This window comes from Orcinus orca, chromosome 11 (genome assembly GCF_937001465.1).
Source record: "Orcinus orca chromosome 11, mOrcOrc1.1, whole genome shotgun sequence".
In the NCBI taxonomy this organism is placed as follows: domain Eukaryota; kingdom Metazoa; phylum Chordata; class Mammalia; order Artiodactyla; family Delphinidae; genus Orcinus; species Orcinus orca.
The window spans coordinates 37,064,052-37,088,174 of NC_064569.1; the positions used below are offsets into that span (position 1 = coordinate 37,064,052).

General features: G+C 38.8%; 1 protein-coding gene across 6 annotated transcripts in view; it reads right to left on the reverse strand.

The window, feature by feature from the left end:
- SCAF11 (SR-related CTD associated factor 11) overlaps nucleotides 1-23,674 on the reverse strand; it is a 71,181-nt gene extending 47,507 nt beyond the window's left edge. For 5 of the 6 annotated variants that reach the window (XM_033436503.2, XM_033436501.2, XM_033436502.2 and 2 more), the window contains exons 1-2: nucleotides 23,535-23,674; nucleotides 1,457-1,510 (exon numbers count right to left, since the gene is read on the reverse strand). The gene's annotated coding sequence lies outside the window, so the exon portion shown is untranslated. The remainder of the gene's footprint in view (nucleotides 1-1,456; nucleotides 1,511-23,534) is intronic. The other variant, XM_033436499.2, reaches the window with a different exon arrangement.
- Between the last annotated feature and the right edge of the window lie 449 nt (nucleotides 23,675-24,123).

Below are 24,123 nucleotides of genomic sequence, written 5' to 3' on the forward strand. Positions count from 1 at the left end.
TTCCTTTATATATTGCCTATGGCTGCTTTTGCACTACAATGGCAAAGCTGAATAGTTACTACAGAAACTGTATACTTGGCAAAGCCTAAAATAATTACGATCTGGCCCTTTTCAGAAAACGTTTGCCAACCCTATTAAAGACTATAGAAGGCTGCCTAGTTTGGAGATGTGGCTCAGTCTTTCACTGCAGAGGGCGCCTCAAGCTTTCTTAAGTATAGGCATCTATTTACATTTGTATTCAACCTGTACTATGGCACAACAGCTTCTCATTACACATCTGACTCAATGGTTCTGCAATGGTGTCCTTGAGTTTCTTTAAAAATGCCCTGAAGGCTATATGATTTTGTTGATTTATCTACATTTATTTTGTCAATCTGGCTTAAACTATCATGGATATTTGCCCTAGTGCTTCCACTTGTTCGCTTCAGAGTAAGGTTAAGGCAATTACCTCCTTCAGCTTAATAGTTATTTCCTTTCCAACCTCTTTGCTACATAATCAACTCCCTCCTGCTTCTAACGTCACTGTTAATTTTTAAATCCCTTGCAGAATGGTCCCTCTAATTTTTTTTCCTACCTGATTTCCACCATATAACACTCTTACCACACTTTGCAAGTAGACCTGTTTGCTTCAAGTGGGCTATTTTGACAATTTTTTGTTTAGAATATCCTTCGCCTGGAGCTTTAATACCAGCACTCTTCAGTATAGATAGGAATGTCCCTTTAGCACTGGTTTTAGAAAAAAACTGCCTGGGTTCAAACATTAACTAGTCTGACACTTACTAGTAGTATGACTTCTTTAAGCCTGTTTCCTCATCTATAAAATGGAGATAAAACAGTAACCATTTCAGTCATTATGAAAATCAAATTACATAATCTCATAATCCATTTAAAGTGTTCAGACTAGCACAAAGTACTCAACAACAAACACACATGCACAAACACATGAATACCTCCCCACCCCAAACGGATTTTACGTATATCACAGGATTAAAACTGATAAATCTGTATGACTCAGATTTTCATTATTAACAAGTGAACAAATTTTAAAAACTCCTGTAACTCAAAGAATATCCACATATAGAAAGAATATGAGTAAAATGTTTACAAAATTTAAATTGTCAAATAGTTCTTCAAAAGGAACTTACACGAAGATAAATAAGTTCTTTATTCTACATTGATAATATTTATCAAGATTCCTGTTTATCTGGAAATAAAAATGTTGAAGCAAGACACAAAATCTAGGACTCACAAAGTAAATAGCCCTAGGATTTTTGTATCCTATTTTCTACTTTATATAGATATAGGAAATAAAACACTAAATGCCGTAACATATGGCAACTCCAGCAAAAAAGAAGAGGTCATGTTTAAGTGAAGCTCCAACCACAACCTCCTAGGTGGTACCTAAGAGTGTCATTTAGTTTTTAATAAGTATACAAATATTTACAAGGCTTCTTACCCTTAAGATGCTTCAGGTCGAGCAGTCAGGTAATCGGTTTTCCATCAAACTTTTCTGGAGAGGGAATTATGAAAATTAGTCCTATTTCATTCCATTTTCACCTGGCTGCTCCCTTATTTAACTTGGGTACAGAAGAAAGGAGACTAGCAAAGTATAAAGAAGTACTTATTACAGAGGGCCCCAGATGTGAGTATAATTTATCTAGAACATAAAACATTTCGACAGAGTGACTATATGCCTGCAGATATGAAGACACACATATGTACTGGAAGCAAACAATAATGAAAACATTTTGTTCAGGGAGGGAGAAGCACAAGAAAACACATTGCAGCATATAGGAGAAAACCGGCTGAAAACAGAGTAATGGAGAATTAGAAGAAAATCTACCCCAACAAATACACTTAGGCTTACCACCTAAGAAAGCAATTTAGAAAAAGATATACAAAAAGATATTTAAAGAGCCCAGAAATTCAACTACTAGTATTTCAATTACTTCCTGAACTCCAGATTTTAGTATCCTTAGCCAGTAATCACTTTTCTCTTTTTTTTCTCTTCTTTTTCAACCGGCCCCACACCGGACTCCCCACATTTCTACAGCTTGCCTCTTTCTCTCCTTCTCTTTCTCTTTCTCTCTCTCTCCCTCCCTCCCTCTCTCTCTCTATTTATTAAATATTTAGTCAGTACTCCATATTTTCTATTTATTTATTTATTAAATATTTAGTCAGTGCTCCATATTTTCTAGGTACCACTAGACCTTAAGCACTGACACACCTGATAAAAACAAAAACAAAAATCAGTAACAACAGAGTATAGCAGATGCTGTAATGGTGGTAAGCACAGGATATTATAGAAGCACACAGTGAGCACTGATGTATCCTTGCAACATACGCCTTTGTAAGAAAAGGCTTCCCAATGAAGACCAAATATATTTAAAATGTATTTTTCTACCCCCACCCAACTATTCTGTACCATTATAGCATTTCCATCCTTAAAGGACTCAAAAATGGGATTGTCAACTTGAACATGATAGTGAGGATTTTAATTTTTAAAACAAACGAAGGATATATGCAAACAGGTAAGGTGATTCTGACTATTTTACACTTCCTCTATGGGAGTGACCATTAGGCAAACATGAAACACACACTGTACCTGATCCCACGCAATAAAGTTTTATCCCCAGAAAAAGCTTTTCAGACTAATGTTTAGACATATAGGTGGAGAAAAGTATCTTTTCTCTTTCTTCAAATTTTATAACATAGTACATTTTCATACAATGATCTGAGTATGTTAATATCTAACTGAATGTAATGAATTAAAAAAAATAATTTACAGGTCTTTAATAAACAAAGTGTTTGCCCTTCAACACACCAATCTCTCTACTCATGATCACAAGTTACATATTTTTTCAACATCAAATTTTTTTAGTTAAAAATAAAACTCTTTGGCTTCCCTGGTGGCGCAGTGGTTGAGAATCTGCCTGCTAATGCAGGGGACACGGGTTCGAGCCCTTGTCTGGGAGGGTCCCACATGCCGCGGAGCAACTAGGCCTGTGAGCCACAACTACTGAGCCTGCGCGTCTGGAGCCTGTGCTCCGCAACAAGAGAGGCCGTGATAGTGAGAGGCCCATGCACCGTGATGAAGAGTGGCCCCCGCTTGCCACAACTAGAGAAAGCCCTCACACAGAAATGAAGACCCAACACAGCAAATAAATTAATTAATAAACTCCTACCCCCAACATCTTCTTAAAAAAAATAATAATAAAAAAATAAAACTCTTAATCAGAAAATAATTCAATGGAGAACCAACAAATTAGGATATCTATTTACAAAAACAGCAACAAAATTTTCATTCCTGCCAATACTTTCAATTTCACCCCAACTTTATAAATACCAACCAACAGTAAAACTGAAAACTCAATCAATTTTTGTTTTATTGGATTCATTTACATGCTGCTATGGTCTTAATGTTTATATGCCCCCAAAATTCATGGTGAAATCCTTATCCCTAAAGGTGATGGCATTATTAGTAAGGGGGGCCTTTGGGATGTACTTAAGTTAAGAGGGTGGAACCCTCATGAAAGGGATTAGTGCCTTATAAAAGACACTCCAAAAAGATCCCTAATCCCTTCCACCACGTGATGATTCAAGGGAAGGTCTGAGACCTGGAAGAGGGCCCTCACCCAATCATGGTAGCACCCTGATCCTGAACTTTTAGCCTCTAGAAATAATTTCATTCTTTCTTTTTTTAATTTATTCATTTTTGGCTGTGTTGGGTCTTCGTTGCTGTGCGCAGGCTTTCTCTAGTTGCAGTGAGCGGGGGCTACTCTTTGTTGCAGTGCACGTGCTTCTCACTGCGGTGGCTTCTCTTGTTGTGGAGCACGGGCTCTAGGCACGCGGGCTCAGTAGTTGTGGCTCGCAGGCTCTAGAGTGCAGGCTCAGTAGTTGCGGTGCACAGGCTTAGTTGCTCCGTGGCAGCTTCCCAGAACAGGGCTCGAACCTGTGTCCCCTGCATTGGCAGGTGGATTCTTAACCACTGCACCACCAGGGACTGTAAGGTCGGATCTTAACAAACGGCACCGCGAAACAGAGGAAAGCTTTAAGTGAGCTTTATTAGGGAGCGCTCCTGGGCGAGGTTCACTTGTCCGAGAGAAAGGGGCCAGAGAAGTCGCACCCGGGCGAGGGTTGGGCAAGATTTTATAGGGGAAGAAGGGAAAGGGGTGTGGTGAATCTGGGAGGGCGCAGGGTATTCCTTATTTGGTGGTCTTTTCGGGTATCCTGGGGGACCGTTAGTCCCGCCCCTCGAAAGGCGGGAAGGCTGGGCCGGGTTCAAAGTCCCCAGGTCAGTTCCTGGAACTGGGTGGTCCGGAGAGTTTCGGTCTGATGCAACCTGTGAATCTGATTGTGTTCCCCTGCGTCGGGCCAGTTGGCCTTATAGGGAAGTCCCAATTTCGTTCCTTACAAGCCACGCAGTTTTGGTATTTTGTCATAGCAACCCAAACAGACTAAGACACATGCTCTGCTTCCAGTTACTATTGCATATCAGGCCCTGGAAATACTTTCTATCTAGTTCAGTTTTTGACAGGGTTATCAGTAATTTGGTTGCTTGTCAGCAGTTGATCAACAGTAGCAATTTCGAGGAATCTTTTCATATTCAACTCCTTCATTCTAGACCTATATCCAAAAAAAGGCTTGTTTTCTCAGCACCATTCACTGATGAACAGATAATCCTATGTCTTGTAGCTTACCAGGTAAACTGAAAATAAAGAACCTGAAGTCACCCACATTTATAGGTCTTATAATAAAACCAGCTTCATGTATCGATCCAGGACGTAAAGATATGCCTTCAGAATGTCTCTAACATTCTTACAGTGTCTGCAACAGGAAGTGAGTGCCAAAAGGCTCCACTAATATGAAGGATGTCACCTCATACTATGCTCTATGATGAGCAATAACCTAATTATTGAAATGAATCATTTTTAAAAAAGGTTAAAATGAATAAAAACTAAAACATTTCCAAAGTGAAAGGCAAGCCAGAAATCCTCAGGCAGAGAAAATAGTTTAAATTGAAAATAGGAAAACAGTTTTTCAAATGTAATATAATTTTGGTAAGAGTTCATGAAAACTATGCTATTACTCTAAAAGAAAAATTAATGTTCCCATTTCCTTCTACACTTAATGTAGCATCATCTCCTTGACAAAACTTGCACTGTTATACATGGCAGGATCACATATATGTTGAAAAAAATAAGATATAATTGACAAACCATATTTAACTACAAAATAAGGAGATTCAAGTTGCCATGACATTCTAAAACAGATAATAAGTGAGACTGGGAAGTTTCCATTCTGTGTAAAATGGAATAAGCACATTCTACCTTGTTAATCTCACTGAATGAAACTATAAAACCTAGACAGAATAAATGGAGCAGCTAACTGAAAATTAAAAGGTAAGCAATAACAGGTAGATTGGGGAAGAGCCCAAAATCTGATATATTATCAAACTGGTAGTGCGTTTATAATTTCTTCCCCATCCAATTTTCCCTCCAGCCTGGGCTTCATGAAGCCTGAAACCTATAAAGTGACCACTAGTGAGAGAGAGAGCGAGAGCGAGAGCGAGAGCGAGAGCGAGCGAGAGCGAGCGCGCGCGTGCACAGGCTAGCACTCTAAGAAAAGCCATCTAGCTCTGCCCAAGGGGTAGGAAAGGGGCCTCCCAATACTCAAGAGTGAAGGAAATCTTTTTTTTTCTTTCTGTTCTTCATTCCCCATGCCCCAGTTCCCAAGCAATCCTGTGGTGGCGACAGCTGCAACAGTGACAGCAGCAGGGTCAGCAGAAGCCTAAAACTCTAAGGGAAAGGTACCATACTCGCTGACTGAAAAACTCTGGGCTAATCTCATTGATTTTTCTCCCATCTTCCTGTCATTCGGCTCCATATGCAACTGTGGAAAGTATACAGCACAGTGGTGTAAATGAAGACTGAGCTTTCTAGCCAGAAGACAGAAAAGTGTGTGTGGGGGGGGGGGGGGGGTGTTCTAGGGATCTAGAAAATACCATGGATATATAACAGAGAGGAAAGAGCTTGAGACAGTAACCTGTTAAGTTGTTCAAAATGTCCAAAATTACTTGGCATACACAGAACCAGGAAAATCTCAAACACTCGTGGGAAAAGACAACCCACAGAAACCAACACCATGAAGACACAGATATTACAGCACTGGGTGAATTTTCTGACAAAGATTTAAAGCAGGTAATAAAAATGTTCCAACAAGTAAAATCAAATACTCTTGAAACAAATGGAAAGCTAGAAAATCACAGCAAAGAAATAAAGTGCCACCAAATGGAAATTTTAGAACTGAAAAACGTAATAACTGAAATAGAAAATACACTGCACAGACTCAAGAGCCGAATGGAAAGTCAGTGAACTTGGAAGACAGAGCAACGGAAATTACCCAATCTAAACAACAGAGAGAAAACCATAGAAAAAGAAAAAAATCATTAGTGCCTCAGGAAACTGTGAATCAATGCCAAAACCTTAACATTCTTGTCAAAAGCTCAAGAAGGGGAGGAAAGGAGAGTAATAATAAGAAATAATGGCTGGAAACTCCCCAAATTTGTTGAAAGACATAAACCTCTACATTCAAGGAGCTCATAAACCTCACACAGGATAGTTCCAATGAAATTCATTCCTGGACACACCACTAACTGCTGAAAATTACAAAGGAAAAAAAATCTTACAACTAGATTGAAATAACAATACATTACTTATGTGGGGAAGATAGGTTAATGATTTGAATAACTACTGATTTCTCATTAAAAACAACACAGGCCAGAAGGAAGTGAAACAACATTCTTAGTTTAAAATGGAAAAGAACTTTAAAAACCTAAAATCTTCAAGCTAGTGAAATTATCCTTAAAGAACAAATGTAAAATCAATGAAACTGAAAACAGAAAAACAAGAAAAAAAATCAATAAAACCAAAAGCTCATCCTTTGAAAAGATCAATAAAACTGAAACCTCTAGCAAGACTAATTAAGTAGAATAGCACTGAATAGCCCCAGTATTATTTAAAGAAACTGCATTTGTAGTTAAAAGTCTTCCAAAAAAGAAACCTCCAGCCCCAGACAATTTCCCTGGTGAATTTTACTAAACATTTCAATAACACAATCACTTCCAGAGTTTGGAAGATAAATACTTCCCAATTCATTTTATGAATCCAGCATTACCATGATACCAAAACCAGACAAAAACAGTACAAGAAAAGAACAAACTGATATACTAGATTTCATCAAAATAAACAATCTATGATACGTTCATCCACACAGTGGAATACTACTCAGCCACGAAAAGAAATGAACTGGTGTTTCACTCAACAACTGACATGAATCTTAAAGGCAATATATTGAGTGAAAGAAGCCAGTCTCAAAAGATTACCTACTACTGATACATAATTGCATTTATAGGACATTCTCAAAAAGTCAAAACTGTAGTAATGAAGAACCGTTATCAGTGGCTGCCTGGGTCAGGGGAAGGTTAGACTACAAAGATAGCACAAGGCAGTTTTCTGGGAACCATTCTGAATCCTGACTCTGGTGGTAGTAATAAAAATCTATACACGTATTAAAGTTCACAGAACTACATACCCCAAAAAGGTCAATTTTATTATATGTTAATAAATGTTAAAATGTTTTTAAAAGTAAAGACTGACATGAGAAAGCAATCATGGGCTAGAATATAAACCAACTTTCTCAACAAAGGTACTTTTTCACTGACGACTTCACTCATACTCTCAGTCTTTATCACCAACACAGAGACCACCCAAATTACATCACCACATTTGAGCTTGAGAGGAGGTATCTGAGGGTTCCTGTATTTCTGTAGCACTGAAAGGTCTCACAGACAACACATACCTATTGCTTGGGGAGACACAGAGATTAAAAGCAACAGACACAACTTCACAACCCCACTAAATTCTAAGACAGAACTATAAAAAGAGATCCGTTCTAAGACCCTAGTGATGGTATAGAGCTAGCAGGTTTTTCATTGTATGGGGGAAGACAGGCACTATAGATGGCTCCCAGTTGGGTTACTCTTATGTGACAGTTGTCCGCTCTATGAGAAGAATATTCCTACAATGCAGTACTTTAATTTAAAAAGAAAAATGAGTGCCTTCTACATGCTTGGATAGTTTAACCATAAAGAGTTAGATAAAGATACCATAATTATATGACAGGCTTCCACTGTTTCTCCAAATGAGAAACAATTATAGAACAGCAGCATGTTATATGTACTCTAATAATTTCAATATATATTTATGCAATTCTTCTCTAATAAATCCCACCCCTGCCTAAGGTATGGAGGAGGGAATAGAAGAAGGAAGTGATTATGTAATCTTCTTTTGTTCTTGAGATTCTCACCTCCATGTTCTCAACCCCATTTACTAAAGCACTAATTTAAATGATAAAGGCAAACCTAAAGCTCTTACATTTTTGTTTCTTTCCATCACCCATTCCTCAACATTTATGACAGGTCTGCTGAAGGCAAGAGTTACAAGTCTGGAAAAGTAGAGTTTACATTTAGAAGATTAAACCTTATGCCTACGAGAGACAAAAAAGCAAAAAGAACAATGAGGTGTTAAGAGACTCACCTCACAACAAACCTCCCAAGAGGACTACAGGAGCCCTTGGGATCAAGAGCAATGTACCCTCATATCTGGGCAGAATACCCAAGAGGAAAGGGGATCCTGGAAGGAAGCAAGGAAGCAGAGAAAGAACTGGAGTCTTTTTATACTTTTCTTCTAACCCCAAACAGGAAAACTATAGACCATTTCTTTAATTTAACATTTAATCTACCTTAGACAGAGTCCTGAATTTAAATGGTAATCCCTGTCTACCTACCTCCCAAAAAAGGAGATGGGAAAATTATGTAAGGCACAGGAAACATTCGCAAATAAACAAACAAATCCTAAGAATTAAAGGAGAGGAAACACAAAATAATGTACACAAATGCTTGTTACAGAGGAATGGAAATGAATTTCATCTATAGCAGTGGGGGGGAAAGGACAAGGTTCAAAACATTGCTTCTGAAATATTGCTCTGTTCTAACAAGATTTTAAAAATTTTACATTATAGAATTTCAACTCTAGAAATCAGTCTCTTTTTTGCACAGATGTTAAATGTCATTCTTTGAGTGGTTCCTCAAGAAATGTCACTTCCTTTGTACTAATCCCTTCCAAATTGTGCAAGTTGCTATAGTGAAACTAATACGGGGGGAGGGGGGAGCAACTGTTTTGTATAGTACACAGGACATCCACTCTCTCTTTACTCTAACTATACCTATTATCAGAATTTCTTAAACTCAAGCTAGGTAGCTATCTCAGAGATAAACACAATTTTATTATGTTATGTAAGTATATGATGAATGTGTTCTCAAATGAATTTTTCACACATAATTTAAAGAGGCATTTCACAATCCTACTCCTATGATACACTACTATTCTAACCTAGAAATGTTATTACATACCATGAAAACTTACTTACTTTTAAAAAAAGCAAAAAACAAAAAAAACCAACACTTTTTCATGCTAGCATCAGGCATGGGCAGATACTGCGATCCTCTCCGAAATTTAATCTTATTATTGGGGCTTCAAATGCCCCAAGAACTGGACTTTTGGCTGTGATTTTCACACTGTTTCTAGCCATTACTTTCCCTTTTTTTTTTTAACACTATTAATTGCTTTACAATGTGTGTTAGTTTCTGCTGTATAACAAAGCGAATCAGCTTTATGTATATATATGTCCCCATATCCCCTCCCTCTTGCGTCTCCCTCCCTCCCACCCTCCCTACCCCTCCCCTCTAGGTGGTCACAAAGCACCTCGCTTATCTCCCTGTGCTATGCAGCTGCTTCCCACTAGCTATCTATTTTACATTTGGTAGTGTATATAGGTCCATGCCACTCTCTTTGTCCCAGCTTACCCTTCCCCCTCCCTGTGTCCTCAAGTCCATTCTCTACATGTGCGTCTTTATTCCTGTCCTGCCCCTAGGTTCATCAGAGCCACTTTTTTTTTTTAGATTCCATATATATGTTTTAGCATACGGTATTTTTTTTTCTCTTTCTGACTTACTTCACTCTGTATGAGACTCTAGGTCCAGTCACCTAACTACAAATATTTCAATTTTGTTTCATTTTATGCCTAATATTCCATTTATATATGTGCCACATCTTCTTTATCCATTCACCTGTCAATGGACACTTAGGTTGCTTCCATGTCCTGGCTATTGTAAATAGAGCTGCAATGAACATTGTGGTACATGTCTCTTTTTGAATTATGGTTTTCTCAGGGTATATGCCCAGTAGTGGGATTGCTGGGTCATATGGTAGTTCTGTTTTTAGTTTTTTAAGGAACCTCCATACTGTTCTCCATAGTGGCTGCATCAAATTACATTCCCACCAACAGTGCAAGAGGATTCCCTTTCTCCACACCCTCTCCAGCATTTATTGTTTGTAGATTTTTAGATGATTGCCATTCTGACCAGTGTGAGGTGATACCTCATTGTGGTTTTGATTTGCATTTCTGTAATGATTAGTGATGTTGAACACGCTTTCATGTGTTTGTTGGCAATCTGTATACCTTCTTTGGAGAAATGTCTATTTAGGTCCATTTTTGGATTGGGTTGTTTGTTTTTTTGATATTGAGCTGCATGAGCTGCTTTGTATATTTTGGAGATTAATCCTTTGTCAGTTGCTTCATTTGCAAATATCTTCTCCCATTCTGAGGGCTGTCTTTTCATCGTTTATAGTTTCCTTTGCTGTATAAAAGCTTTTAAGTTTCATTAGGTCCCACTTGCTTATTTTTGTTTTTATTTCCCTTACTCTAGGAGGTGGGTCAAAAAGGATCTTGCTGCGATTTATGTCATGGAGTGTTCTGCCTATGTTTTCCTCTAAGAGTTTTACAGTGTCTGGCCTTACATTTAGGTCTTTAATCCATTTTGAGTTTATTTTTGTGTATGGTGTTAGGGAGTGTTCTAATTTCATTCTTTCACATGTATCGGTCCATTTTTCCTAGCACCACTTATTGAAGAGACTGTCTTTTCTCCATTGTATATTCTTGCCTCCTTTATCAAAGATAAGGTGGCCATATGTGCATGGATGTATCACTGGACTTTCTACCCTGTTCCACTGATCTATATTTCTGTTTTTGTGCCAGTACCATACTGTCTTGATTACTGTAGCTTTGTAGTATAGTCTGAAGTCAGGGAGCCTGATTCCTCCAGCTTCGTTTTTCTTTCTTAAGCCTGCATTGGCTATTCGGGATCTTTTGTGTTTCCATACAAATTGTGAAATGTTTTGTTCTATTTCTGTGAAAAATACCATTGGTAATTTGATAGGGATTGCACTGAATCTGTAGATTGCTTTAGGTAGTACAGTCATTTTCACAATGTTGATTCTTCCAATCCCAGAACATGGTATATCTCTCCATCTGTTTGTATCACCTTTAATTTCTTTCATCAGTATCTTATAGTTTTCTGCGTTACAGGTCTTTTGTCTCCCTAGGTATGTGATACTTCTCGTTGCAACGGTAAATAGGAGTGTTTCCTTAATTTCTCTTTCAGATTTTTCATCGTTAATGCATAGGAATACAAGAGATTTCTGTGCATTAATTTTGTATCTTGCTACTTTACCAAATTCATTGATTAGCTCTAGTAGTTTTCTGGTAGCATCTTTAGGATTCTCTATGTATAGCATCATGTCATCTGCAAACAGTAGACAGTTTTACTTCTTTTCCAATATGGATTCCTTTTATTTCTTTTTCTCTGATTGCTGTGGCTAAAACTTCCAAAACTATGTTGAATAATAGCAGTAAGAGTTGGCAACCTTGTCTTGTTCCTGATCTTAGAGGAAATGGTTTCAGTTTTTCACCATTGAGAACGATGTTGGCTGTGGGTTTGTCATATATGGCCTTTATTATGTTGAGGTAGGTTCCCTCTATGCCTACTTTTTGGAGGTTTTTTTCATAAATGGGTGTTGAATTTTGTCAAAAACTTTTTCTGCATCTACTGAGATTATCATATGGTTTTTATCCTTCAATTTGTTAAAATGGTGTACCACATTGAATGATTTGCATATACTGAAGAATCCTTGCATCCCTGGGATAAACCCCACTTGATCATGGTGTATGATCCTTTTAATGTACTGTTGGATTCTGTTTGTTAGTATTTTATTGAGGAATTTTGTCTCTATGTTCATCAGTGATATTGGCCTGTAGTTTTTTTTTTTGTGACACCTTTGTCTGGTTTTGGTATCAGGGTGACAGTGGCCTTGTAGAATGAGTTCAGTAGTGTTCCTCCCTCTGCTATATTTTGGAAGAGTTTGAGAAGGAAAGGTGTTAGCTCTTCTCTAAATGTTTGATAGAATTCGCCTGTGAAGCCATCTGGTCCTGGTCTAGCCATTACTTTCTGATATATCATAAGTTATCTCATTTAACTGTTAGAGTATTTTTTGAAGAAGGTATCTCCATTTTACATACAGTGAAATTAAGTAGCTTGTCCAAGGTCGCAAAGCCAGTGGTAAGTAGTAGGATTGGAACTCACCAGCCTTTTGCCAGAAAATAAAACAAATATTAACCCAAGTCACTAAATATTAAAAATATTCAAACAGTGAGAAGCAGTAACACCCTTAATGACTCAAATGACTACAAAATTGTTAAGCTGTGATCTGCCTTATTCACTATATAACCCAGGATCCAGCACCATGCCTTCAAATGAGTGCCCAATAAACAGCTTTGAATGAATGATTTATTAATATGTATAATAACCTTAGATAATATTTACCCAACACATTTGTCAGGCATGATTTTAAGCTAAATATATAAATAAGTTATGCTCCATGGGGAAGAAAGTAACACTTTAGAAATGAATAGGAAGACAGAGGTTCTCAGCAGATAAACAGTAACTATATTAAAAAAAAAAAAGGAAATTTCAGAAGTGAAAAACACAATGTCTGAAATAAGATCTCAACAACAGGATGGAAATGCAAAGGAATGAGTCAGTGAATGTGAAGATACAATAGAAGTGATCTAATTTGAAGAATAGAGATATTAAAAGACTGAAGGAAAATGAAGAGTCTCAGGGTCCTATGGACAATATCCAAAGTTCTAATCATGTCCAGAAAAAGGAGAAAGAGATTGGAACAGGAAAACATATTTGAAGAAATAATGTCCAAAAAACCTCCCTAACTTGGTGAAAGGCACAAATTTAAAAACTGACAGAGTTTTGTGTACATCAAATAAGACTAACTCAAAAGAAAAATGAAATGAAAATGGAAAAGATATTTCAGTGAAGAAAAACTAAGAAAATTTATCACCAGCAGGGCTACTTTAAAAGACAGGCTAAAGGAAGTGCTTCAGGCTGAAGAAAAATGACACGAGAGAAAACTGAAGTTTCATTAACAAAGAGCAACAACAAAACAGTAACTATTTAGGAATATTTAAGAAACTACTTTTTCTCCTCTGAAGTCCCTTTAAAAAGTGTATGATTATTGAAAGCAAAAATTGCATAATTGTCTAATGGGGTTTTCATTGCATGTATACGTGTTAATACATATAACAACATAAGATAAATGTCACTGGGGAATTATAGGGCTTCTACATTTACTTCAACCAGTAAATATGAATTCTAAGTAAATCCTCTGGCATATATATTATGATCCCTAGAGCAGTACTGTGCAACAGAAATATAATGTGAGCTGCGTATGTAATTTTAAATTTTCTAGTAGCCATATTTTAAAAGTTAAAACAGATAAAATCAATTCAGTAAATTTTACTAACCCTATTATGTCCAAATATTAATACTGCAACACATAATCAATAAAAAATATATTAAATGAGACATTTTATATTATTTTTGTGGTAGTAAATCTTTTAAATCTAGTGTGTATTTTATACTTACTGCACACTTCAATTCAAACTAGGCACATTTCAAGTTGTCAAGAGAAGATCTCAAGCAACCACTAAAAAATAATGCAAAGAGATGCAGCCCAAAAGAAGGGCCAAAGATAAATTTAAAGTAGAATACTAAAATATATTCACCTAGTCCAAAAAAGGCAGTAAATGGGGAACAAAGGAACATATCATATCAATAATTACATTAAATGTAAATAATCTAAATATACCAATTAAGAGATTGTCAGATTGGATTGTTAAAAAGACTGACTTACTTGGATCCACCTTCTAGAGTAATGAACATAAAAACAAAAATAAACAAATGGGACCCAATTAAACTTAAAAGCTTTTGCACAGCAAAGGAAACCATAAACAAAACAAAAAGACAACACACAGAATGGGAGAAAATATTTGCAAAAGATGCAACCAGCAAGGGATTAATCTACAAAATATACAAACAGCTCTTGCAGCTCAATATCAAGAAAACAACCCAATCAAAAAATGGGCAGAAGATCTAAACAGACATTTCTCCAAAGACATACAGATGGCCAATTGGCACATGAAAAGATGCTCAACATCGCTAAGTATTAGAAAAATGCAAATTAAAACTACAATGACCTCACACTGGTCAGAATGCCCATCAGCAAAAAGTCTACAAACAGGAGAGGGTGTGGAGAAAAGGGAACCCTCCTACACTGTTGGTAGGAATGTAAATTGGTATAGCCACTATGGAGAACAGTATAAGATTCCTTAAGTAACTAAAAATAGAGTTGCCATATAATCCAGCAATCGCACCCCTGGGCATATATCCAGAGAAAACCATAATTCAAAAAGATACATAAACCCCAATGTTCACCGCAGCACTATTTACAACAGCCAAGACATAGACGCACCTAATGTCCATTGACAGAGGAATGAATAAAGAAGACGTGGTACATGTATACAATGGAATATTACTCAGCCATTAAAAAAGAATGAAATAATGCCATTTGCAGCAACATGGATGGACCTAGAGATTATCATACTAAGTGAAGTAATAAGTCAGACAGAGAAAGACATATATGATATCACTTATATGTGGAATCTTAAAAAATGATACAAATGAACATATTTACAAAACAGAAACAGACTCACAGATTCAGAAAACAAACTTATGGTTACCAACGGGGAAAGGTTGGGGGTGGGGAAAGGATAAATTAGGAAGTTGGGGTTAACATATACATACTACTGTATATAAAACAGATAATCAACAAAGACCTACTGTATAGCACAAGGAACTCTACTCAATACTCTGTAATAACCTATGTGGGAAAAGACTCTGAAAAAGAATAGATATATGTATATGTTAAAAAAAAAAAAAAAAAAAGCCCTAGGATAAGAATGAAAAAAAAGGCAGTAAATGGGGAACAAAGGAGCATACCATATCAATAATTACATTAAATGCAAATAATCTAAATACATCAATTAAGAGATTGTCAGATTGGATTGTTAAAAAGACTGACATGCTGTCTGCAAGAAATTCACTTTATTTTCTTTTTCCAGGAAAGTAAATTTTATTGAGCTCCATGGCTGCCTTTAGGAACAGCCAGGAGGGAATCATGACATCATGGGGTGGGGTGGGGGGAGAAACTCACTTTAAACATAAGGACATAGTAAATAAAAGTACGGAAATAAAAGTATGGGAAAAAATTACATCATGCAAGTAATAATCAAAGAAAGTTGGAATGGTTACATTAATATGAAACATACTATAAACTTCTTTTAAGGGCTTGATTGAATTTGTTTCTCCTTCATGTTCTGTTTCAGTTTTATCTAATTCTGTAGCAGTTTTGAAACAATAAAGATATTTTGTTTCATGCATCTTCCTCATATTACTCATGTTTACATCCAAGTAACTGGACATGTACAACAGTTCCTAAAGAAATATGGCCTAAATCATTAAAGCTGTCCTATCTGAAGCCTTTTTTTCCCCCCTAATAAATTCACTCATTTATTTATTTTTGGCTGCATTGGGTCTTCGTTGCTGCGCGCGGGCTTTCTCTAGTTGTGGTGAGCAGGGGCTACTCTTCGTTGCAGTGTGCGAGCTTCTCACTGCGGTGGCTTCTCTTGTTGCGGAGCACAGGCTGTAGGCGCGCGGGCTTCAGTAGTTGTGATGCGTGGGCTTCAGTAGTTGTGGCTCGAGGGCTCTAGAGTGCAGGCTTAGGAGTTGTGGTGCATGGGCTTAGGTGCTCCGCGGCATGTGGGATCTTCCCAGACCAGGGCTCAAATCCGTGTCCCCTGCATTGGCAGGCAGATTCTTAACCACTGCACCACCAGGGAAGCCCCTGAAGAAGGCTTTTCTATGATAAGGTTTTCAGGTAAATGACAGCTTACAAAATTTTAAGTTATTAATATTTTATCCCCAGTTAGAACAGTAGTTTAAAGAAACAGTTTTCCTGACAGGCCATCCAGGCATACAAAATATTTATGTTAACAAATCATGTATCATTTGTAAGCTGTTTCATTGATCCCAGAGAATTTTCAAAGCAATGTTGCTGTGGCTGCTCTTTTTAATGTTTATATTTCTGTTTCTGTTTACTTTAAGCTGCTGAACTACTACTATGATTAGGGTATTGGGGCTGGCATTGGACTACAAAGACAGATTAAGATACTATATCCTTTCAAAAAGTGGAAGTGCAAAAATAGGATACAAAAGATGAACAACAAAATAGCATATGCTAAGTGCCAAATGTGAGGTACAGGTCACTTTTCAGGACTAATTTAGTCAGAAAGAATTCATTTAGGAAACTAATAGAAGATAAGGGCAAAGACATAATTATGGGCCAGAATGTAAAGGGACTTAAAGTTTAAGTCCAAGGTAGGACTTAAATTGTGTTTTGTAAAAAGCAGAGAATCACTAAGGAAAAATCCACCTCTCTCTCACTTATCTATTTTGAGAGTAGCTTCTGAGATGTTTAAATTGGGAGTTTTGAAAATAATCCAGCAGCAGAAAGGGGGGAAAGCGAGGAAGCTATGGAAAACTAGTTAGGACAAAATACAAACAACACTGGGGAGCAATAAAGAAGGCCTGATTAGGACTAAGCTCCCCAAGAGCAAAGGCCATGTTTCATCCCCAGACCTAATAGACACACAGATACCAACAAACCTGTAGCACAGAACTAAAGGTAGAGAGAATGCCTACTTTATATCAGGAAATGAACTGAATACTCTGGCACACCTTTGCACATTTAACCCTCAAAACACATACCACAGTACATTCTAAGAATTAAAACACCACCAAGATTCAATACTAGAACACTGCTAAAAAGACTTGAAAATCACTCACTAAACAGAGCTAACTTAAGGGGATGAAAGATAGAGATGGAGTTAGCTGCTATTACCACTGGACTCAGGTAAATGTTACTTAAAATTAAAATAGGTGAGGAAACTGGGACATTGATTAAGTCACCTAGGAAAGGTGACAGTCAGTAGTATATGGGACAATCAGCATTCAAAGCCAGGTCTGATTGACTCCAAAACCTATATACAAAAGAACTCAACTAATTTTTACCTTACTACTAAAATTACATTAAGAAGACTCTCTCAAAAGTACATCTGAGAACTCTAAGGAAAAATGAGGAGGAAGATCAGTCTTATCACTAAGAGATGTGAGAATATCAAGGGGGGTTAAATTAAAAGTTGAGAACATATCTGGTCATTAATTTTCACTATAACTTTTGGTGTAATAATCTTTTGTAAAAACAAGTAACTATAATCCTTAAAAGAACATGTCTGTATGCTGCTATTCTTCCTGGATTTGTGGGAACCCAACTCTGTGACCAAGGTGTCCTCATGAGGGATGGTGAAAGAACCCAGAGTGAGGTCCTAGAACTCAAGCAGAATGGCAAGATGCTCTGCATGAGGTGTAAGAGAAGCCTGGAATGAGGAATGCATCCTGGCACAAGGTGTCAGAGCCAAAGTGAAAATGTTATGCAAGACGGGGGAGAAAGCAGCAGTGGCAATGGGAAACTGGTTACATACCAGGGATTGATCATCTAAGTAAATACACTAAGGATGATAATGGGAGCTAGGCTATTCCTTTTAAAAGAAAGTAGTTACAAATTTTGAGAAGGAGAAAACTAAAGCAAACACTGTGTACTGAAATTGGAGAAACTGGTACCAACTCATGGTTTTTTACATATAGATGGAGACATAAATACAGCGCTCAAATCTTGGTTTCTAAATTCCTTTCTCCACTAAAAGAAACCACTCCTTGGAGAAATGGTTGATTCCAGGGCTGTGGCAAGGAAAGTTTAAGGTGAGCCTGGAACATTTTCTTGTGTCAAAAAGTAAGGAAGTGCTCAAAGCAAGTCAAAAGAACACAGAAACTAGCTTAAAGGGGCTTTTGGTCCCTGGCCAAAGCTGGGACAATTTGAGCATCAACAAATAGCAAGTTTGATAAGGAATGGGCTTAATATGGTCTCAAAATACTTCCCCACAAAGTACTTATTAATTACTAAGACAGGAAAAATACTTGCCAGTGAAGAAGCTTAGGAGACTTCACCTTAATTAAGAGATCAAAGTGCACATCATCAGTAAGGGGACAAACAGAAACTGTTATTATGCCATCTGATAGGATGCCATGAGAAAACAGTATCATCACTGTGATACTCCTACCAAGAAATGCACAATCTGAATCCAATCATGAAGAAATATCAGGCAAATCCAAATCGAGAGAAATTTTACAACAAAATTGACCTGTAATCTTTCCAAGTGTCAAGGTCATGAAAATCAATAAAAGGTTAAGGAATTGTTCTAGGTTGAAGGACATTACAATTAAATGAATGCAACACAAAATTCTGAACTGGATCATTTTCTTATAGAGGAAATTACTGTGAAAACTGGCAAAACTTGGATGAGGTTTGAGGATTATATGGTAGTAATATAGCAAGGTTAATTTCCTAATTTTAATATTGTTTATGTAACAGAAAGAAAGTCCTTGTCCTTGTTTGGGGTGATGAGCCTGCATCTGCAACTTACTCTCAAATAGCTTTGGGGGAAAAGTTCTTTGCATTGCACTTGGAACTTTTCTGAAAGTTTGAGATTGTTTAAAAAAAAAAAAAAAAAGGAAAAGAAGATTACTTACAAATATTCATTTACAGCATCTAAAACTAGAATATAAGCAAAACAGTACTCCTTTCAAATGAGGAATATGTGTTTCCATCTCTAATAAGAAAAGACTCTCCTTTATTATTCATGGGATTCTTTTGAGCTATATCTGCACTGTCCAACACAGTACCACTATTCTGTTCCCCGACTGCACTGGCTACATTTCAAGTGTTCAACAGCCACTATCTACTACAGTTACTATCAGCTACTATATTGGGCAGCAGAGATACAGAACACTTGCATCATCACAGCAAGTTCTACTACTAGACAACACTGATGCAGAGTTTGGGAGGTCAACTGACGTAACGACTAACTAAAGGCCAAAGAGTCAGATGGACTTGGGTATAGATTCTTTGCAAGTGCTCTGACACTTAGCAAGTCATCTGACTTCTTAACTTCTCCAGAGCCTCAGACTCCTTTCTGTAAAATGGATTAAATACAACCAATACTGCAAGGCTGCTGAAAAGATCAAATGAAAATTCATGCAAAATGTCTAGAACAGAGTGTTTGGCACACAGTAAATATCTGATAAACATTAGGTCTCTTCTGTAATGTGAGTAGATAATTTCTTAATCTTTGATCCCAGTACTTTTAGATCTAGTTATGCAATTACTAGAGCATTGGTTTAAAAATAAGTTTACTATCCTGCTTGTTCAAAAACCCAATGAGCTCCATGTTGTTAAACGTAAACAAAAATCTTTTTTTTTTTTTTGGCCACGCCAGGCAGCTTGTGGGACTTTAGTTCCCGGACCAGGGATCGAACCCGGGCCCTCAGCAGTGAGAGCGTGGAGGGCTAACCACTGGACTGCTAGGGGATTCCCCAAAGAAAAATCTTTCAGCTCTGACCTTATTCAACTCTCATAATCACTTGACAACTGACTACTCTCCCCTTGAAATACTCTCTTCCTTTGGTTTCTGTAATACCACACTCACCTCCTCTCTGACCTTCACAGTATTCTTTGGGCGCTCACATTCCTCCAACAAACTTTTTTCTTTTTTTTTTTTTTTAATGTTAGAGGCCACTGTGATTCCATTTTAGCATCTCTTTTTTCCAAGTTATATTAGCAGTTTATGCAAAAGAATGAGACTTGCATAGTCTCAAGTTTCAAACCACAATTACTATTTTTAATGTTTTCTAGCTGAAAGCATGTTAATTCATTACGTATTTGTTAAGTATCTACTGTGCGTCAGACATTGTTCAGTGTTTGGGGACAAAACAGTGACCCAAACTGACAAACCCAATTCTCATAGAACTTGCATTTGAGTAAAGAAAAAAATATAATAAACTTAAGTTAGTAAATTCTACAGTATCTTGGAAAGTGTTAAGTGCTATGGAGAAAAATCTGGCTTAAAAAGGGCTAAGAAATGTGGGAGAGGGCCTGTGTTTTACGGAGTAGTCAAAGAACACTTCAGTAGTAGAGTAGAAGTGTGGCTACAGAAAGAGTGAAGTAATGAAGTCAGAGAGGATGAAGAGACTCAAAAGGCTCAGAGCCTGGGAGACCATAATAAGGATTATGGATTTTACTACTACTGAGAAGGGAAGCCATTTGAGAAGAGAAGTGACATGATCTGATATATTTTATCAGGATCACTCTGGCTGTTGAGTGTTAAAGATTCTAGGTGAAGAAAGGTCATGGTGAAACCTTTTAGGACATTATTTTGTGAGAGATGACAATGCTGTTTTTAAATTTTATATTGAACTTTTATGTGCTTAAGTACTAGGAATTACAAAGCCACGGCTTTAAATAAGAAAAGCAAGGACCACAACAATGCAAATATGAGTCTTGGGAACAGCAATAAAATGATAAAGGGTATTTTAACTCTAGGCTCTTGTCAGTGCTACTAAAAGTTAGCCCTTGGATGCAAGATAAGATACAAAGCTATTAACTTACTCTTCAGGACAGAGGATACAATTAAGATTATTTCACTGGGGCTTCCCTGGTGGCGCAGTGGTTAAGAATCCGCCTGCCAATGCAGGGGATGTGGGTTTGAGCCCTGGTCTGGGAAGATCCCACATGCCGCGGAGCAACTAAGCCCGTGCGCCACAACTACTGAGCCTGCACTCTAGAGCCCGCGTGCCACAACTACTGAAGCCCGCGCACCTAGAGCCCGTGCCCTGCAACAAGAGAAGCCACCGCATTGAGAAGCCCGCGCACCGCAGTTAAGAGTAGCCCCTACTCGCCACAACTAGAGAAAGCCTGTGAGCAACAATGAAAACCCAACGCAGCCAAAAATAAAATAAATTAATTTAAAAAAGAAAAGATTATTTCACTGGGCAAGGTAAGTCAGGATCCAACTTACATCACTAAAAGACAAGGGTAAATGATGGCAGAGCTTACTAAAAGGAAGTTACAATGAAAATTATTCTAGGGCTGATTCTTTATTACTTTTATGCCTGCCACTCTCCTTAGTAAGGTTTTACAACTATTTCTCACTGATGAAACTAAAAAAAAAAAAAAAAAGTTCTGTATTAGGTAGATGAGTAGGATAATTCTGCACTCTCTTATTACTAAAAGATGCTACTGATGAATCAACATCATGTAACAGCATTGATTCATCCTATCTCTGATTAACAGCACAGCTTTTAAAGAAAACTGCTTACTTTTAAAGAAAATTGCTTAAAGTATTGGTTAGTCCCCAAAGAATTATGGGGAAGCTGAATGATCTCTGAAAAGTTTCAATCTTAACCCAAGAACCCCGTTACCACTGCCTAAAGGCATACAAAAAAATTTCCCTTAAAAATTTCTCCATGACATATGTTTCAGGCAGCATATTTAGGAACAATTTTCCATTTTCTTCCACAGTTCTTCTCCCCCTTAACATAGTGAAGAGTGTCTTTACAGCATGAATACACTTAGAGTAAGCAGATATCCAAAACTTACCCAGCCAAAAACTTAAGATGTACTCAAATTATCAGGCAAAAAGGTCACTATCTGAATGTAAAATGGAATGATTATTACTATACTTGCAAGCACCAAAAAATAATACAGCGAAAAAATGCAGTTACAATAAGAATTTCTAATTTTTTTAAAAAAAACTTTCATAATGCATAAACAAAATACAAAGTAAATTCAGATTATCTTTGATAGGATAGTATAAGACAAAAGAAATCCAAAGACAGTTTCATTTCTTCTGCCCAGTAAGTTAAACAACAAAAACAAAAGTCCCACAAACTTTTTACTGAAGCTCTTAGCCAAGAGCAAAAAAAGTGAAATGATTAAGCCAACTGCCAAAGAAACCGGAAAGAGAAAGGAACAGTCTGGAAAAAGACTTGATTACATATCAAAATTTTAATACCAATAAAACACAAAAACGACCAGTTATTTAAGAATGTACTTCAATACCTTGCTACTGAGGTAAGTGGTCACATGTATGAATTAGCTTCTCTCTTAAAATGAAAGAAATGCATCTATTAAACATGCTCTTTCCAATATTCAGTGAATTTCCCAAATTGGGAAAATTTTAGAACAGCATCTACTAGCCAAAGCATTACATTAAAAACGTTTTGGTCAGTTTTGCCTAAAAATCTTAGTTCACTAGTAGTATGACAAAGATGTTAAAATGCAATCCAAAATGAATGAAAAACTCTCACCTCGTAGACACTTTATGTAATGCGGTACAGAAATACTTTGAGGATATTTTAAAATTCCGCATTCGAGTCTGAATGTTTTAATCAACTACTCTAAATCAGGCGCTTACTTTTAGAACAATTTTTCAAAATTGGGAGCAAGACGGCCAGCCATCTCTAAGATCTGACTTCAACGGTTCAAAATTCCTAGTATGTGAGGAGGGGCGACTGGTGCAGCTAAGTTTAGATCTCCCGGCCCTTTTGTTGTCAGTGCAGGAAATTGGTTTAAAAATCGGCGGTGGGAGAAGAGTTTGAAATTCAGGGCATGGGGTAAACGCGGATGCTCAGAAGCGCCGGCACTTCCCTAGTCGCGCACTCCGAGAGGTCACGGCGCAGTAAAGTTTGGTTTCACAAGCTGGCTTGGACGCTATTGACAAAAGCAAAGTCTCCCAAGTCAAGCGGGCGCGGGGGTCAGGGAGCGCCCGGAAGCCCAGAAGGACACGTTTCCCCGGAGGGAGGGGGTGGACATGTAGCGACCCTGTAGCTGAGCCTCTAGCCTCAACCCACTCCCCCAGGACCCCCGGGCGGGTACGGGCTGCGCCGGCGGAGGCGGCGGGAGGCGGGTAGGCCACAAGGAGGAAATGGGACGGGGTACCGACAGCTAGGCGGCGGCGGCCGAAACGGGGCCGCCCTCGTGGGGTGGCGAGAGGGAAGGGGGGGCCGTCCCCGCCGCAGCTTTCCCCGCTTCGAGAAGCGGCTTCAACTTTCCTCCGTGCGCAGAACGCCGCCTGGGCCGCGCGGATTCCGAAACTTTGTCCGCCCTCCCGTCGCCCCGGGCCCGCTCACCGGCTCTGCGCCGGCCCGTAACCCCCACCCTCCCCCGACAGCTGCCCGCGCCCGTCCACCCCCAGGGTCGGCCCGTGTTTACCTCCGACTGAGATCGAGGCGCTGGCTCCGGCGGCGGCGGCCCCACTGCAAGTCCCTAGGTCCCCGTCACGCCGCCGCGAAGTTCCCCAACATGGACTCCTTCGTTCGCTTTGAGGTGTTCCGGGGGCCGCTGGGGCGCCGGCTCTGCTGCCTGGGGCGGGTGGCAGCGGCGGAGCAGGGAGCGGACCCGGGCTGCGCGGCTCCGCGCGGCTTGCGCCACCGCTGCTCCCCCTCCCCCCGCCTCGTCTGGCCTCCTCCCTCCCCGCTCCGCGCGTCCTCTTCCCCCTCACCCCCCGCTCCGCTCCTATCCACTCAGCCGCGCCACCACAGGTCGGCGCGCTACGGTGACGCCGGCGGCGGCGGCGGCGGCGGCGGCGGCGGCGGCGGCGGCGGGACCCTCCGCGCTTGCCCTACTCGCTCGCTCTGGCCCTGCGTGCACGGCCGCAGCGCTCAACCGGACCGCAAGGGGGCGCTGGCAAACCACCGTTTGCGACAGAGGAACGTGACGGGCGGAGTCACGTCACGCGGCCTGCGAGCGAGAGGGAGGCCGGTAGCGAGTGGCCCGGGCTTCTGGGAAACATCCTCAGAAC